Source organism: Chanos chanos, chromosome 13 (genome assembly GCF_902362185.1).
Source record: "Chanos chanos chromosome 13, fChaCha1.1, whole genome shotgun sequence".
Lineage (NCBI taxonomy): Eukaryota > Metazoa > Chordata > Actinopteri > Gonorynchiformes > Chanidae > Chanos > Chanos chanos.
This window is the reverse complement of record NC_044507.1, coordinates 870,001-880,000: the sequence shown is the minus strand read 5'-3', so window position 1 is coordinate 880,000 and position 10,000 is coordinate 870,001.

The following is a 10,000-nucleotide window of genomic DNA, read 5'->3' as shown; positions in this document are numbered from 1 at the left end:
TGACATTATATATAGACATTATAAAACGTTGTTCAGTGAGATTCTCTGTATGACATTATCTATAGACATTCAGTGAGATTCTCTGTATGACATTATATAAAGACATTATATATAGTCATTCAGTGAGATTCTCTGTATGACATTATATATAGACATTATAAAACGTTGTTCAGTGAGATTCTCTGTATGACATTAAATATAGACATTATATATAGACATTCAGTAAGATTCTCTGTATGAAATTAAAAATAGACATTCAGTGAGATTCTCTGTATGACATTATATATAGACATTATAAAACGTTGTTCAGTGAGATTCTCTGTATGACATTAAATATAGACATTATATACAGACATTCAGTGAGATTCACTGTATGACATTATATATAGACATTTAATGAGATTCTCTGTATGACATTATATATAGACATTATAAAACGTTGTTCAGTGAGATTCTCTGTATGACATTATCTATAGACATTCAGTGAGATTCTCTGTATGACATTATATAAAGACATTATATATAGTCATTCAGTGAGATTCTCTGTATGACATTAAATATAGACATTATATATAGACATTCAGTGAGATTCTCTGTATGACATTAAATATAGACATTCAGTGAGATTCTCTGTATGACATTATATATAGACATTCAGTGCGATTCTCTGTATGACATTATATATAGACATTCAGTGAGATCCTCTGCATGACATTATATATAGACATTCAGTGAGATTCTCTGTATGACATTATATAAAAACATTATATATAGTCATTCAGTGATATTCTCTGTAGGAAATTAAATATAGACATTATATATAGACACTCAATGAGATTCACTGTATGACATCATATATAGACATTTAGTGAGATTCTCTGTATGACACTATATATAGACATTATAAAACGTTGTTCAGTGAGATTCTCTGTATGATATTATATATAGACATTATATACAGACATTCAGTGAGATTCACTGTATGACATTATATATAGACATTTAATGAGATTCTCTGTATGACATTATATATAGACATTATAAAACATTGTTCAGTGAGATTCTCTGTATGACATTAAATATAAACATTCAGTGAGATTCTCTGTATGACATTATATATAGACATTCAGTGAGATTCTCTGTATGACATTAAATATAGACATTCAGTGAGATTCTCTGTATGACATTAAATATAGACATTATATAAAGTCATTCAATGAGATTCTCTATATGACATTATATATAGACATTATATATAGACATTCAGTGAGATTCTCTGTATGACATTATTTATAGACATTATAAAAAGTCATTCAGTGAAATTCTCTGTATGACATTAAATATAGACATTCAGTGAGGGTCCCTGTATGAAATTAAATATAGACATTATATATAGACATTCAGTGAGATTCTCTGTATGACATTATATATAGACATTCAGTGAAATTCTCTGTATGACATTAAATGTAGACATTCAGTGAGGGTCCCTGTATGACATTAAATATAAACATTATATATAGACATTCAGTGAGATTCTCTGTATGACATTATATATAGACATTCAGTGAGATTCTCCGTATGACGTTATATATAGACATTCAGTGAGATTCTCTGTATGACATTAAATATAAACATTATATATAGACATTCAGTGAGATTCTCTGTATGACATTATATATAGACATTCAGTGAGATTCTCTGTATGACATTATATATAGACATTCAGTGAGATTCTCCGTATGACGTTATATATAGACATTCAGTGAGATTCTCTGCAGTGGGTAAGTTACTATGACTGCGGTTCATTCCTTCCATGATATGGACACACTTGGGCCTTGGCTCTCTTGCTGATTGTAGGACCAATTCCAGCACTCCTCACACACACACACACACACACACACACACACACACGGAAACAAGTCAACAGTGATTGGAATTTAGTGTGTGTGCTCATGTGTGTGTATTTAGTGTGGTTCTGATTTTATGACTTTGAAACGACCTTGTGAAGTTCCTGTGGATCGTGATCTGCATGGCAGCATGTCTGACTCAGAGTCTATAAATTCACCTTTGACCTGAGATTACTGTGTGTGTGAGTTCAGGTGACTGATATGACTGGTGTGACTGGTGACAGAACGTTGAGGACAGGGTGAGTTATGGGCCAACTGGGCAGTATGTATTTGTATGTCAAATTTATGAACAAACTATGTTTAACATTTGATTTATGGAAGGATTCCACTACCTAACCCTTACTTAGCCCTGCCCTCCGGGGGAGGAACATCATTTAAGGGTGTGTGTGTTTGTGTGTCCCAGTTGATGTGTGTGTGTGAGTGTATGTGTCAGTGAGAGTTTGTTTGTGGTGTTTATGTGTCAGTGAGAGTGTGTGTGTGTTTGTGTATGCGTCAGTGAGAGTGTGTGTGTGTGTGAGTGTATGTGTCAGTGAGAGTGTGTGTGTGTGCACGAGTGTTTGTGTCAGTGAGAGTGTGTGTGTGTGCATGAATGCATGAATTGCTGAAAGCGTGTGTGCGGGTATGTGTATTAGGGGTGTGCCGATCCGATACCAAATATCAGTATTGGTCCGATACTGGCCAAAATCACTGGATCGGATACCGGGAAAAAAAAGAAGTATAATCCTATATGATCCATTAGCCTAAACTATCACGTAAATGCTTAACTAAACTTTGAGAGACATGCTGTAAGGAGAGATGTGTCACAAGTAACACGGATGGGCAGCATAGGTCACATGAGCAGCAGCTAGAGAGTGAGTGAGACCTGTCAGCAGCGCCGTGTGGAGTTATTTTAAGCTCAAGGAAGAAAAAAGCAAAACAGCCGATTGCAACTTATGCAATGTGAGTGTTTCGACGGCTGGCAGCAGCATTGGAAGCTTCAACGCCACGAACTTCGTTAAACACTTGCAGAAGCGTCAGGGAAAGGAGTATGTGGAATTTATACAGGCGACGCGGTCCGGGAAGAAAACTGTGCTGCAACAAAAGACATTGCTGGAACCAGTTCAGAGGCGTGAGAAACTCCCTCCAGACAGCAACAAAGCAAAGCTGATGACGGAGAAAGTCGCTGAATTCATTGTGTGAGAAAAAGTGTAAATAAGAAGAAGCAGCAGTATTGCATGACTGAGTCATGTCGTGGGCGATGTATTTCTCCCTTTAGGGGAGTCAAATATGTGTCTCACAGTTTGATCATGATGTTTTTTAGATGACTAGGTTAAGCAAAATGCATCCAGACAAATGTACTGTTAACAGTAGCATGAGAGTAGCTTCAGGTATCTTAGAGTACATATATCTGAGGACCTGACCTGGACTAATCACATCCAAGCTCAGGTAAGAAAAGGCCAGACAATGGATGTACCACCTCAGACTGCTGAGGAAATTCAGGGTCCCTCCAGGGATTCTGAAAACTTTCTATACCAGGGCCATAGAAAGCATACTGACTCAGTGCATCTCAGTGTGGTATGCAAACTGCTCCGACCAGGACCGCAAAGCCCTGCAGAGAGTGGTTTGCTTAGCTGAGCGTATTTCCGAGACAGTCTTTCCACCTTTGCACCAGGCGATGAAGTACCAGAGCTGTCAAAATTATTAAGGACTCCACCCATCCCAGTAACTGCCTGTTCAGCTTGCTGAAATCTGGCAAGCGCTTCCGCAGTCTGATGGTCAAAACTGAGAGGCTCAGGAGGAGCCCCCCCCCCCCCCCCCCCCCCGATCTTCAACACTAACTCGGGACTTTAATGATGTGGTTCTTACTGCTTGCACTCGGTACTACTACACATGATACCTTCTAGTTTTATTTTTATTGTACATTTTTTTCTTTTTTCCTAATCTACTTTATTTATATTTATCTAATTTATTCTTATCTCTTCTATTTTGCATAGGCTTAGGAGTTGGACCAGGTTTACATTTCACTACAAGTTGTATACTGTATATAATTGTGTATGTGACAAATAAAGTTCTTGAATCTTGAAATGAATTGCAAACAATACAGGTATGATGTACATGAAAACACACTTGTAGACAGAATAAAGATCACAGAAGCAAGACTATGCCAGGAGAGCCTACAGGCAGGGACTGAGCCTCCCTCAATGGTCAATTCAAAATTATATTATCCAGAAGCTAGAGAGAACAGATGAGTCTTAAGTTTGGTTTTAAAGGTATCAAGAGACTTTGCCTCTCTGATTTCTTTAAGTAGACCATTCCAGAGGAAGAGAGAGCGGTAGGCAAAGGCATGGTGGCCAGCAAACTTCTTTCTAACTTTTGGAACGACAAATAATCCAGTACCCTGAGAGCGCAGCACCTTGTCCTGGTCAGGATTCTGGCAGCAGCATTCTGGACTAGCTGAAGACATCTGGTATTAGAGGCAGGCAGACCAGAGTACAGAACATTGCAGTAATCAAGGCGAGATGTGACAAATGCATGAAAAATGGTTTCTGCATCAGCCATACTTCGCATGGGCCTGATTTTGGCGATATTATGGAGGTGATAAAAGGCACATTTGGTTGTGTTCTTGATATGAGTGACTAGCAAGAGATTTTTATCTGTAGAGTTTTGAGAGATGATGCAGTTGTCAAAATTTAGGGTAAAAACACTAAAAAGATGCTCATGCATAGGGGGGCCAATGACCAGCATTTCAGTCTTGCCTGCGTTAAGCATCAGGAAATTTGAAGACATCCAACCCTTAATAGCACAAAGACATGCCTCAAGGTTAGCCAATTCAGATCGGTCATTGTGCTTGATCGGTAAGAAGATCTGAGCACCCTCACCATAACAATGGAAGTTAATGTTATAACTATGAATAACATCGCCAGGAGGGTGTGAGCTAAATGGAGAATAGGAGAGGGCCAAGGATCGACACCTGAGGAACACCAGAGTTAAGCTCTTGGTATTCAGATGACACATTATTGTAGTGGACACACTGCTTTCTCTGTGGGAGATAAGATTTAAACCAAGAGAGCGCCAGGTCACAAATGCCAGTTTGGTTTTCCAGGCGCTTTAACAGTATGGTGTGATCGGCCGTGTCAAATCAAACAGGAGAGAGCAGTGGCGGCAGGTGAGCTGGAAACAGAGGAGGAATAAACCTCCCCTTTATTGGTTTCAACCTGTTCCCATTAACCCACCTTGATTAACAATAAAACTCATGATTTGCAGAAAAATTAAGACCAGTCACGTAAATGATTACCAATGTCATTTCGTGATAGTATCATTCCTCTTTATTGAACTGCGTAGCATTTCTTACACCCACACATTCTTTTAATTTGAGGATAATTGTACTTTTTTCACTCTCTGCCCAACACCAGGGAATATTAATGTCAAATGCGCTCATCTGATTTGTGAGATTCTGCTGTCTAAATGCTCGCGAAACACCGTGCATTGTCTAAATCTTGTGTGCTATAGCAAAAGCCACAGTGGGAAATTGTTTAACAAGGATAGAAATTATCTGCATACATATTGGAGAACTAATCCCTCAATGTGTTTTACATTGTAGCTTTTCATTGTAGCTCAAAATTCAAATTTAAAAAACAGAAGTACAGTTACTGAAATCGATCTCAATTTCTGAGACTAAACTTTTAGTTTAGAAAAACAGGATCTTTTATCTGTATAATATGTCAGCGTTGAGTGCAACGCACAATAAAGTTTAGCACTCAGGCCTCAACTAGTTTCCAGAAAACAATAACTAAACAGTAACTCTGTCACAAAATGACACTGATAATCATTTACTCCATTTATGCGATTATTGTTAATTATTCTGTGAATCATTAGTTTTATTGTTAATCAAGGTAGGTTAACGGGAACAGGTTGAAATCAATAACAGATTTAAAGGGGAGGTTTGTTCCACCTCTGTTTCCAGCTCACCAGCTGCCACTGGAATAGAAGTAGCACCAGTGTCCATGGCTAAGAAAAGATCATTACTTTAGTAAGCGCGGTTTCAGTAGAGTGAAAACACCTGAAGCCTGACTGAAACATTTCAAACAGACTGTTAGAGGACATATGGGCTATAAGCTGAGCAGCTGCAATTTTCTCACGTATTTTTGAAAGAAACGGGAGATTAGAGATCAGTCTATGATTATTTAACGTTTCAGGGTCAAGGTTCGTTTTTTTAAGTAAAGGCCTGGTCACGGCTGTCTCAACTTCATGGGTTGAGAAAGCCCGGGAATCAGGTGTTCCCATTCTGATTGTTAGAGGGGTGTTTATAAATACACGCATACGTGAAAAGAGTTTTTGTTTAATTTTTGCAGTTTGATTGTTAATGTTATTGCTTAACAAGTAATATTTATTTTTTTATAGAGTCCAAAAAATTTTTCTTTTGTAAGGATAAATTGGCATCCCATTCAGGGTTTAATGGGCAAGCGTCCCCTGTTAGTAATTTGGTAGATGCCACGGCTTCTCAGTCTGCGAGAAGCTTCTGTGAAAGAGGTATGTGTTCATAATGATGGGCAACAAATTCACCTTGTGAAGCGCTTGTAACATTCAGGAAATGATTGTTTAACGAATTAACAATGCTGAATGTTACGTGTGTTGACTGTTATATGTTGAAGTCAGCCATTATTTTACAGCCGTAAAAGCAGTTAAGAGGTGCTACCGTTATGAGCGGCGATGAGTTAAGTTTAGCGCCGCTGCGGACTCATTATAGCAACATAAAACTAATATTAAGGATTTCCCTCCAATGATAAAACACATTTGATGTCCCTGTTGAGAGTTGTGAATCAGTAGAACTGTTTGAGTTGGAGAGTGTTAGTGTATGCTTTGATCGCTAGTTCTATTGAATGTGGCAAATTCATAACGAGTTGGACTGACTAGGCGCGGGCTTGTTAACTCACGAGCTCAGGAGCGTTTGTAGTGAGATGCGGATGCCACAGAAGTCGAGTGTTTCACAGACCTGTTGTATGTATGAGTGAGAGGGTTATTGTCTTAACGTTGTGTGCTCCTTTAACAGAAATGTATGAGAAGAACTAATTGAAACTGATATGTCCCTCTCACACTGAATATTTTTTGCAGGTATGAAACTGTTCTCAGTTACATTTTTCTATTTGTATTTTCCTGTGTTACTACGTAATGCCTGAGGATATTGCTGCTCTGCGTGCCTTTGGCTGTTTGCTTTAATGATTAACTCCACTATATGACCAAACACTATATGTATGCCAGAAGTATTTTATTTTATTATGTTGTATTATTTAGTTAAATTATTTGTAATTCAGTCTTAGTCTGCGAGAAGCCTCTGTAAAAGAGAGATGTATGAGAAGAACTAATTAAAACTGATCTGTCCCTCTCACACTGAATATTTTTGCAGTAAAATATCTGAAGGCAAAGCAGTGGTGTTGCTCAGTTAGCTCCTGTGGTGGAGCGAGAAAAAGGCCGCTACACATGCACCAGGCACATCACACGCTGAACTGATTGGTTCTGGTGTGGTTCTCATGTGGTTCTGGTGTGGTTCTCATGTGCATAAAGTTGAAGATTCACCGTCTCAATTTCGCCTGCCCCAGCGAATTCACCTCTGATTTCACCAATCAGAGCGAATTTCACCCTCACTGAAGCAGAGTGAGAGCGAAGCGAAAGCGTACCGTAACCGTGCGTGTCCACTGGAGCAAAACGAATCCGTCAACGGTTCTTCGCTCTGGGGGCGTCTTTCAAATGCACTCTGTTTGGTTGTCCATAAACATAGGTTGCTTCGTTGCAAGAAACAATCCGATTGGCCGCCGCACGGCGAATTCAGTGATATTTCTACTCTGTTCGCTTGATTCGCTTTGCTGTCAATCCCACAATGCCCTGCGCAGGCTGTCCGCCTGGCTTCGTTGAAAATGAATGGGAAAGCTTTGCTCGATTCGCTGCGCGCCAGTGGACACACACCGTCAGAGTATGCTCTTCATTAACAGAAAAATACTTTGCAGTTTAGATCAGCAATGCCCTCAAAGACCAACATGAAGTCGAAGAAGCTGTAAAAGCTCGGAGAAAAACAGACTATGCTTTTGGATCAAAACAATAGCGGACTCCTACTGATGATGTCATTAAAGAGGAATGAGTGGGTAGCGCTGTCTCCTCACAGCAAGAAGGTCTCAGGTTCGATTCCCGGCCGGGCGGCCAGGGTCCTTCCTGTGTGGAGTTTCTGCGCGGGTTTCCTCCCACAGGCGAATTGGAGACGCTAAATTGGCCCTAGGTGTGAATGTGTGTGTGAGTGTGTTTGTCTGTGTGTCTGCCTTGCGATGGACTGGCGACCTGTCCAGGCTGTTTCCCCGCCTTTCGCCTAATGAACGCTGGGATAGGCTCCAGCACCCCCCCGCGACCCTAATCAGGATAAGCGGCTTAGATAACGAGTGAGTGAGAGATTTACAAACATGTTGGTGCAAATTACTAAATGCCAGGAGGTGGCGCCAAAGAAAATCTTTTATAAGAGAATGCATTTAACTGGCAGTAAAAATCAGTAACGGAACAGTCAGATTCAGTTATAATGAGTTGTTTTCGGGCAGAGGGCAGTTCCACTCTGTTTTCTGTGCAGTATTTTCTCATACATAAACTGCCATGCAAAGTGGAATGGCTTTGTCCAGAGCTTTTAATTTAGTCAAATTTAATACAGTGGAGCAGCACATCCTTTGGCCCAAAATAAAACAAACAAACTGACCAGAAATTATACAGACAAAACAAAATAAAACAAACGAACTGACCAGAAATTATACAGACAAAACAAAATAAAACAAATGAATTGACCAGAAATTATACAGACAAAACAAAATAAAACAAATGAATTGACCAGAGATTATACAGACAAATCCATAAAACAAAAACAAGCACTTCCTCTGAATGAGGTCACATGGACACTGGGCTCCAGCAAAGGAGATTATATAACATGAGTAATTATCAGGCAGGTGTTCATCGGAGCCAGCAGTGTGAGTATGAACCTGAACCCAAGACACACAGGGTCGCAAGGCATAGAGAACAGGGATTTACAGACACTGATACAGACCGTTTAAAAAACATTACATCATTCAAAACAAAACAAAACTCCCTTTAAACAGTTTAGGTAAAAATTCCCTTTAACCAGTTTAGGTAAAAACTCCCTTTAAACGGTTTAGGTAAAAAAAAAAAGAACCTAAAGGATGCCATGTCTTTGGTTTATTGATTTTTTTTTTTTTTAAATATTGAGGGTTTTTTTTCCTGTTTGAATCAGAAACAAGCCCTTCCACACACTTGTATTGTTAATGTGTTATCACTAAATCCACAGAGAGGAGAACATTCCTGAGAACAGATCATACCTGGCAGCCAGGAGTCTCTAGCAGGACACAGAGAGATAAGAAAATAAATAATTTAAACTACTGTTTTCCCCAAAAGACATCAAGTATGCACCATGGCAAAACATCCAAAGACCCTCTCTCTGATGTTCGCTGATCTGTCGGGTCAGGTCACGTGACTCAGGCTGGTTTCAGCAGAGAGCCAGAGAGCGTGGTTTTGTTGTGTTTGGGAACCAGGTCTTCATTTGGGGTTCAGCTTCAGTGTTCCCCTGGATCCACTGAACCATGTGACCAAGTCAACCAGTGGAAAAAGTACACAGGGCTAAGGCAGCTAACACAAACACTCAGGCACATTTGAGCCAATATGGCTGAAAACTGCTTTGTATTGAGCTCTGAACTGTAAAAACAGAAGAACAGCACAAAGACATCAACGCTGGGGCAACTTTTCGGCAGGCAGCACACCTCTCGATTCCATGTCCCGCCACTGAATAATATTTATCACACTTTCAAATAAACAACACTGAACTCATCAGGAACTTCACCGCAATAGCACAAGTTTAACACAAACACAAAAAACTGAGGTACTGAAATGGAGACGTGTTTATGTGACGAGGGCAGAATGAGACTCTGGGGACACAGAGCACAGCGGTGCCCTCCCTGAACACACACAGTCCCTCACACACACCCCTGTGCCCTCCCTAACACACTCAGTCCCTCACACACACCCCTGTGCCCTCCCTGAACACAGTCCCTCACACACACCCCTGTGCCCTCCCT